Below are 9,493 nucleotides of genomic sequence, written 5' to 3'. Positions count from 1 at the left end.
TCCTCCCCACTTCAGAGCTCTGTTTGTGTGTTTTCAGGGGCGTCCGGAGCGGTTGATCAGGAACTGGCGCGGACCGGATCGCGCACGTGACCGTAAGCGCGCGAAGAGCCGACACGCATCGGCGCATGCGCGACCCGACAGAGACTGCTGAAGATTTTCCGAGCTTCGGCGCCGGGGCAAGCCAGACACCTACTGTGGAGCACCCACGGGGACACATCTCGAAGAACCATCATTACTGCACAGGTGAGTAACTTCTCTTTGTTTAATTTGGAAAAGAGAAGACTGAGGGGGGACATGATAGCGGTTTTCAAGTATCTAAAAGGGTGTCATACAGAGGAGGGAGAAAACTTGTTCTTCTTGGCCTCTGAGGATAGAACAAGAGGCTATGGACTTAAACTGCAGCAAGGGAGGTTCAGATTGGACATTAGGAAAAAGTTCCTAACTGTCAGGGTGATCAAACAGTGGAATAAATTGCCAAGGAAGGTTGTGGAATCTCCATCGCTGGAGATATTTAAGAACAGGTTAGATAGATGTCTATCAAGGATGGTTTAGACAGTACTTGGTCCTGCCATTGGGGTTGGGGGCTGGACTCGATGACCTCTCGAGGTCCCTTCCAGTCCTAGTATTCTATGAGTCTATGATAGGATGGAGTGCATGTGCTGACACTATACTTCCAATGGCAAAGCATCTCCCACGTATTTTGGAGATATCGAAATGTGCTCCTCATTCACATTTGATACATAAACCTCAATTGGAAATGGAAACGCTGAAATGGGCATCAGCTCATTTTCATGCCTTTCATTGCTAGCTTCTGGTGTAAAGGTCTTTGAAGTATTGATGAGATAAACAAGCTTCTACAAGCCTGAGGAATTTCTTGATTCAGCCAGCTCTCATCACAGTTATTACTGAAGAATTAAAGCAACTTTGAGATCAGCAACACGAAATTGTATTGGAAACATGCCTTGTGGCAAAAGCAATGGGAATTTTGCCACAATTACTGCAGAAAAGAGGTAGGACATGGAAAAGATTTCATGAGCCACCTTAATGATCACATTCTATCACCTCAGAAGATGAAGCAGTCTCTTTATTCAAAGGGGATGTGTTCTGTGCAACTTTTGACAATGCTATATGGGAGTTGGAGCACTAACTCAAAGCATTTATTTTACATTCCGTTTAGTCGTAAAATATGTCACATGGAAGCCTGAGGACCTGGCACATGTATCCAAATGTCTAGTTCTCAAGTGTCCTATGGATCTTTTGGAGAACTTTCCATGTGAAATCTTGCATCTGAAAAAAATCTTCAAGACTACTTTTGGAAAAGAAGTTGGAACTGCTACCTTATTCACCTTTTCTTGCTTAATGAGATTATGAACTCACCTTCCTTAGGAATGAACATATCTTACTTAATGAGATTCACCACCACAACAAATAACTAGAGCTAATTTTCAGGAAAGTGTACATAGCCCTGTGAAATTTTTATTTATTTATTTATTTATGTGCATGATCAGTGACTGTGGAATAAACTGGAAAAAGTTTCAGAAAGCCAGCACTAATCAAATGCCAGGCAATCTACTATCATGCAGAAACAGTCAACTCACCTTGTCGTTTTGTCTGTTGAGCGTTAACACAAAAAATTGACTATAGTGGTGTCATTCATGATTTTGTAATAAGTATAGAATCAGATGAAAAGTGAAATGGCTTATCTGTAAGGGAACTGCTGTATCTAGATATCGCCTAGAGGTAGTTCAGTGGTCTGCACGTTGGCCTGCTAAACCCAGGGTTATGAGCTCAGCCCTTGAGAGGGCCATTTTGGGACCTAGGCCAAATAAGTTTAAAAAAAAACCCAAACTTTCAAGGGTGGTGCTCAATTGTGCTGTGAGGGCAGGGGACTGGACTTGATGATCTCTCTAGGTCCCTTCTGGTTTGATGATAGGTATGTCTGTGTATGCCGTTTCAGAAATAACACACGTATTTTCTTTGATTAGTGTGGCTTTGTGAGATGAGATGGGGCCTCATGTTATGAGTTTGCCCTAAGCCCAATAAAGTTGTGATTGAGGCCTGAGTTAGCACACTCTGAGGGTGGATGGAATCTTTGGGTAACTTTGCTGCTAAAATCTAAGAATTCTTTGCTGAGCCTGTGCAACCTGCAATGTGGCAAAGGAATATATCTTAGTCCAATTTGGGCAGATTCACACAGGGTTGGCCAAAAACACATCCCTGACACCAAGACCATCCTTGCCAAATTTCAATTCCCAACCCCAAAGCACAGAGTGCTCAAAAGGTTATCAGAATTTTTTTCACACAGAAAGACCATGCGTTTTCCCTTGGCCTCATTCTCAGCAATGGCTGAAACATTTAGACTAAAATATTCTTGAGTAATTCAGCTTGAGGCAGACGCTCAGCGTGGAACACTTCAGTCCACACAATTATAATTTGGCAATGTTAAAAGGAATTGAAATCCATATCTTATAATGGGGGATACTGAGCACCTTAATATGCATGCTGCCAGCTCTGTCTCTAATACACCATAGCAAGAGACAAGCCACAAAACAATGTTATATTCCGCCAGCCTGCTCAAGAAAAGTTCAGATGCATATAACAGTGGTTATCTAGAGGAGTTAGTTTTTCTGTTTGGTGAACTTCGAAGCTGAAAAGCACTCAGAGGTCTAGGAATTGTTACTTTCAGCTATTATACACACTAGTAAAGAGAAGACAGCTGCTAGGCACAGCAGTTCCCTTACAGATTTTATTATGATTTATGGGACCATGAAGTATTTGGTAGCTAGATATTATGGAGATAAGAATGGTGTAAAGGCTTCAGACAGGCAGAACAAAGAATAGTCAAGAAAAAGATGTTGGCACTTTGACCCCTATGAATAGTTAGTGGTGAATTCTGTAGCGCTCACGGAGGCAAGAATCTCTATTTCTTCCTTAGTTTGTGAGACATTGTATTTAATGGAGTCTTCATAGGCAATTATCTGTGCTCCACAGGTGAGAAGCCTCTAACATATTATTATACAGACTCCCCGAGTAACAGGAAAGAGGCTAACCAAAGTGTTTCCTTAAGTTTTACTGCAGACTATTGCTAACCGGTGTTGTATCACCACTAAAAGTATAATGAGGACGTTCAGTATGAGCTTCATTCACCAGTAAAGTTAGTGGGGACTGAAATAAGCTTAAAACTCCTTGAAAGCAATATTTTGGAACAAACTGCATATTTAACCTCTGTGGCACGTGTCAGCCCTGCTAAGGATGCCTCTTTCCCCTGTATCTGCTCCTTCGTCTGTAAAAGGAGCATGTGTCCTTTAATTTCTTTGTGCGAAATGCTGGAGGCCTTTTTCCTCCAGCCTTTCAAATTCTTCTTGATTTTGCACAATTTAAGTCCTCTCCCTCTAAATGGTTAGAAAACTGACCGGACGGTTACGGCTTAGACACTGGTATATGTGTGTCAGTGAGCAAGTCAGACTGAAGGGTTAAATTCCTCAATATTCATGTTCACCCAAAAGATTTTAAGAAAATTAATGAATATGTAAATCTCAGTCACAGGGCCACTGCGAGTGGTTGTGGTAACACCCTTTACACTAGTTCCCCTCTTTTCAGCCGGTAAGGGGTCTGCTCTACCCACTGGTGTGAAAGTCTCAGATCAGCCACTAAGGGTGCATCTACCCTGGAATCCTAGACCCCCTGCAGGGCCGTAGCTGTCCTGGCTCAGCTGACTTGGGTTCACGGGGCTCGGGCTATGGGGTTAAAAATTGCTGTGCCAATGTTTGGGCTGAGGCTGGAGCCTGAATGTGTACGCTGTAATTTTACAGCCCAGGTCCCACCGCCCACGTGAGCCGACCTGGGGCAGCGGCATGCGTTTGAGTGCTGTGTGGATGTACCCAGGCCGACGGAGTGAGGAGGGAGCAAAGGAGCAAATGCCCCAGGACTCAGAGATTCAAAATGGCTCAGGGCTCCTGGCTGCCACAGCCCCGACTTTAACAGCAGTGGCACCCAGAGCCCCAGGCCCTCTACATACCACTGAAGCCCCAGACAGCATCCTTCAGGTGGTGCTGAAGGGCTGGTGGGGAGGCTAGCGTCAGCCCTGAGGTCCCTGCCCCTTCAGGGGCACAGAGCCAGTCCCCCTGACCTTGCCCAGAGGCACATCATTCAGTGCCAATGCAATGTCCAAACTCTACACTCTGACCTCCATAAGCATTTGTGGGAGAGGATCACATGGACTCTAGTCCAACTCATATTGACATGTGTGGGGCTCTTTCCATTAACTTTAATGCGAGGTGGGTCGTACTCATGTAAAGAGAGAAAAACACCTAAGCTGAGTACTGCTGCTCAGGGGGAACAGGGAAACTTTGCTTTCGGTTTTGGAGCTACGCGTTTGTGCTTCTGGAGGTATCTGTTTGCTCCAGAAGTCCAGGCGGGGGTGGATTTTTGGACCAGCTTTTCCTCTTTAAATAAAAGGGGTTGTAGCGGGTGTAATGAAGGGACAAAATGGGCTCTATACTTGGACCAGTCGCAATATTCTTTTCCATACAGGCTCTTCACACAAATCATTGTATTTGTTTTCAACACTAGCGCATCAATATTCCTATTCTCAACCTACCCCCCACTACTCCTTCCTTCCCCACCCACTATTATCATTAAATGTTTAGATTGTGGTAGCACTGAGAGGCCCCAGTCGGAATGGGGGCCCCGTTGTGCTAGGGGCTGTACAGCCCAAAACAGAAATGCCCTCCCCAAAGTGCCAGCTGTGCCTTGAATATCCCAGTAGCATGATAGTCAAGAAAGAGATGGCAGTGTAGCACTTCCAAACACTTTTATTTTCATGTCGTGGTTTGTTCCAGGCTATAACGGGAAAGATCTTCATTACTTTGTCGTATACTTACAATAAGCAGCTCTTCAGGGTGATTAAACACCTCCTCTTCACTTCAGCTGTTAATCAGTCTCACCAGACATTTATTGCTTCAGATGCTCTAAAGCAATAGAGATTATCCCTTGATTAACATAATATTAAGCCACTGTATACCATCCACTTCTAAAGGCTGGAAGCATTGCTGGATCTTATAAGGGGCAGGGCAATGTTGTATCAGATAATGTGGATTTCTTTTGTCAGACAATGACAGCCCATTGGTATCTACAGACACCCTTTGTGGTAAAGAGTGGTGTTAGTTAATAAAAGTATTATTTATATTGCTAATAAGAAAGTGTGAGTGAAATAAGCCTTATCTCCATGGAGTTCCATCAGAGAGTAACGTGGCCCATTGTATATTGATAATACAGTCATGATAATAATTAGCATGTTTTATCCATGTCTCCCTTTACACTGAAGGGAATCACCCTCCGTGCTTCACTGAGCAGAAAATAGAGACAGAGAAAGGTGACGTGACTTGCCCCAGGTACAACGGTTCAGTTGTCAGGAATGAAGGAAGAAAATCTAAACATACAAACAGAAGAGCCTTTTCCAATATGTGATCAAAAATGCTTGAACTGAAGAACACGTAATTCTTGCTTTTTCTAGAACTGCAGGCAGATTCCACATAGTAGCCTGGTGCTATACTGTGTGCGGAAATATCCAACTTTTCAAAATAGTGGTAAAATTAACTGGCTGCATAGCTTATCAGAAAGCAGTTTTGTCAGCCTCCCCTCACTAGAACAAAATAGATCCTGTATTGGAGCTGGAGATCCTGATGGTCAGAATGACGTGGGAAAGATGATCACTAGGAGTTAACAGTAGTGCTATTTACCACTGACGAGAGGATTTTCCTTTCAAGTCCCGTTCCCCTTTCAAAACCTGGTGATTGCTGGCATGTGAGCAAACGATAAGCAAATTCTAAAGAAAATTCTTAGGTTCCATCCTTCTAGCCCTCTCCTCAGACTACTGACAGCCAGTAAGTGCTGCTATTAGGCAGACAAAGAGGAAATCCACACGGCTCCACTCAGAGAAATTCTACAGAGAGATTCCGCTACTTTTGCTTTTTGCCATCTTTTTCCAATCCCCCTGACATTGTATGTGTATCTGATTTACCGTTTGGTAGGTTCTCTGCTCAGTAATCAAATCTTCCTGTCACCTGCTAAATGGAAAGAGGAAGAAAGGGCCAAATGCTCCTGCTGTCTTCTCCTTGACTGGTTTTCTCTAGACTATTTATTTTGTTTCTTCAACCTGCAAACAGCTAATGTAGTCAAGCCAGGGCTAAACCCAGCCCTGTTATGCCCTGCAGCCACTGCTGTGTCTTTAAGAGAAAACTGATTCTCTGGAATGCTGTGTGTGCACATACCTGAGCTCTGCAGCCCACACCTGCCTAACAGGTAAACCAGATCCTCAGTGCAGGGCCCCAGTAGCAACATTCCAGCTAGGCAAGCTATTACTCTTTAATTGTTACTTGTCAAACAGGTAAACTAAACTCTTGGGCCAAGTCCAAACAGGCAGATATTCCCACGAAATCCTAAACCTGAAAACCTTTGACCTTTTTGCAGTCCTGCGGATGATTTTAACCCGGATTGACTTAAAATATGATTATATTTTTGGCAGCCAGCAAGAGAGTAGCAGTTTCAGCCATTTGTACTGTGCCAAAGCTTTCTTGTACATGTTAATACCTGCACTGGTGCCCAGGATTACCACAATGCAGCAGAGGAACAATCAGCCCAATAAATGCAATAATAACCAATGGCGCTGAATAAAACCACAGCTCTGCATCTGTGTGGTGACTTGCCAGTGATCTCAGCAGTAAGCGGTTGACCCACAAACTGGTTGGATGACTTTGTAGTGCTAATATATAGTTTCCAGAAGCTGAACAAATTAGAGTACAAAGAAACTCAGAGCCATTTTGAAGAGCTGGAACTGGCATTTCCTGGTCATTTGGTCCGGTTCAGTCTTGCTCTGCAGCGTACCAGGACTGATGTGCTTACAACCAGAGATCTCCAAACACAGACTTACGCAATACCCAGTCCCTGTTGTCCAGCTGGCCCATATCGGTTATCACCATTGCTCCCTGCTGCATGGCATGAAAAGACCAGGAAGTGCCTGGTAGGGAAAGTGACTCTGGCCCAATTACATCATCGAACAAGGCTGAGTTTTTCTGGGTAGTTTCACTGAAAAGCCATTTTCATTGGTTCATCTGTAAATGTACATGCAAAGCAGGCCCAGATGCAGGAATTTCTATGGTAGGGGTGTGGTTTTTTTTAAATATAAAGGAGTTCAAAATGGTCATCAATGAGTGTGCATAAAAAAGTTAATGAAAAACTTGGGTGGAAACAGTAATAGGTAACATGATTTTGTTATAACATACTAAAAGTTTTATGGAAGTTGCCTTCTGGGATCTAGCTGTAATAATGGAAGTGAAAAAACATATTCCCTCCTCCCTCCTCCCTTTTCTGTTACTAAAGGCCAGGAGCACGCTGGGAAATATAGTCCCTTCCCTGCTACAGGGCCAGGTCTCTAGGCAGGGAGCTGGCTAAGGAAATGCAGCTCCCACGGTTGCCCGGGTCCCCCCATCATGCCCTGCAGGCTCCCCCGCACACTGCAGCAGGAAGGAAGGGAGAGAAATTGGACACAAAAGTGTGTGCATTTGCCCCCTTTGCACACACAGCTCATGTAAAGGAGGTCCACTGCGACAGTAGCATCCTTAAAATTTCGCTGGCTTCCATACTGAAACGTGCTATCACAAGAAACAGATCTCGTACTTTACTGAGATTTTATAAATTCTGCCAAATATTTAACATGACAGAACATAAATGACAAGTGCCAGCAAAATAACAGGCATAACACACAAGGCATCTTCACATAGTCTCTAAGAGCTTGTCTAAATCAGAGGTGAGGAAAGTTTTTATACCCAGGACGCACTTTTTGTCCCTGCAATTAGCAGAGTTCTCCTCCCTCCTTCCCCCACACCTGTCTAATGTAATCCACACCAATGGAAATTTCAGTTGTGTTCATATAAAAAAAAAAAACCCTCCTTTCTGCACGTGTAAGCAAGTAAGTGTGTAGAATGTAAAAACTTTATTAATGGGCGTATAAATGTGAATACACGGACATAAAAGCAGTAACAGATTTTAACATGAGATGGATGAGCCTGAGACCTAGCAGCCGATTGTTGCGCAATCTGTAGTGTTATCATACCGGGTCAATACTTCACAAATATAGATGCAGCATTGTGATAGCACGGATGTCCTGAAAGAGGATAAATGAGTTAACCAAGTCTCTGCAAAGGGAGAGAGCAAGACCTACGCAGCCCCAGGGCTGTTGGCAAGCGTAAATCGTAGACAGAGGAACAGGTAAAACAGAGCATTACCATGCACCTCGCCCCTCCTTAGGAAATTTCACATCCCCAACGGTCTGCCCCCCCCGCCCCCACCTCGCACATCCTTGGGTTAAATTACAACCTAATTCAGAGCAAACTGGGATGGAAAAATACTCTGGTTTCGAAGTGTGGTAGGTCAAAGTGCACCACAAAGGCTTTTGTGCACGGCAGCAGGATCCATATGGCCACTGAGTATACAGTAGGCTAGTGCAGGTTGGCCGAGCACCCCAGCTTGCCATTAATTACATGTTCATTGAGAGAAGCCCCGAGTTTGTTTTCACAAGGCAAATGGACCACTTCTGCAAATGTGGTGCTTTGTTCCACACGACCTGTCACACACAGAAGGCTCTCTTGGAACTGACTTGAAAGGATCTTCCCCCAAATTCCTTCCCGGGATCCACTTCTGCCAGGCCTTACAAGGAGTCAGCTGCAGCTGGGTGGCAGGCTGAGGAGAAGTGGGAGAAAGCCAATGTTTATCTATTGTCTCTGTGAGGTAGCCATGTTAGTCTGTCACCTCACAGATAGTAATAATCCATCATGTAGCACCCTAGAGATTAATAAATTTATTAGAAGTGGGTCTTACCCATTAAAGCCCATGACCTAATAAATTTGTTAGTTTCTAACGTTTACCTATATCATACAAGAGTTAAAATAAATAGTTTTTAGAAGTCAATATAAATATTGTAAATATTTGATTCCTCTGTCTCTCCCACCTTTAACATGCTTCTTAGATTGTAAGCACTCTGGGACAAGGACTATACCCACCAACATGTCTGTACAGTGCCTAGAACAATGCAATTCCATTTCTGCTAAATAACAGCACTTAGAAAGTAGTCACGGCTTCATCTTATCTCTCAGCTGTCAGAATATGCCTGAAGAAAAGGATGGGGAAGAAAAAGAGCTAAAACAGAGCATTACCATTAGTAAGACATTCATGGTCTTCATGGGGAGATGGTCGGCTCTCTCCAGGAAGGTAGCTTACCCTTATAAACTCAGTTTTGACCTTCATCCCACCATAACGTCACCAAAATTAATTAAATCCTCTGCAGATGTCAGAAGTGTGATTTTACCCTACAGAGGATTTTATTTTGAAAGCATATCTGATAAATTGGACAAAACACCAGTTAGAAAGGATGGTCTGAAAAAGGAGTGTTTTATTTCATGAAAAACATTTAATTTTTTTAAGCCTAATATCTTGG

Source organism: Carettochelys insculpta, chromosome 2 (assembly GCF_033958435.1).
Source record: "Carettochelys insculpta isolate YL-2023 chromosome 2, ASM3395843v1, whole genome shotgun sequence".
NCBI classification, from domain to species: domain Eukaryota; kingdom Metazoa; phylum Chordata; order Testudines; family Carettochelyidae; genus Carettochelys; species Carettochelys insculpta.
Note: the sequence above shows the minus strand (reverse complement) of the source record.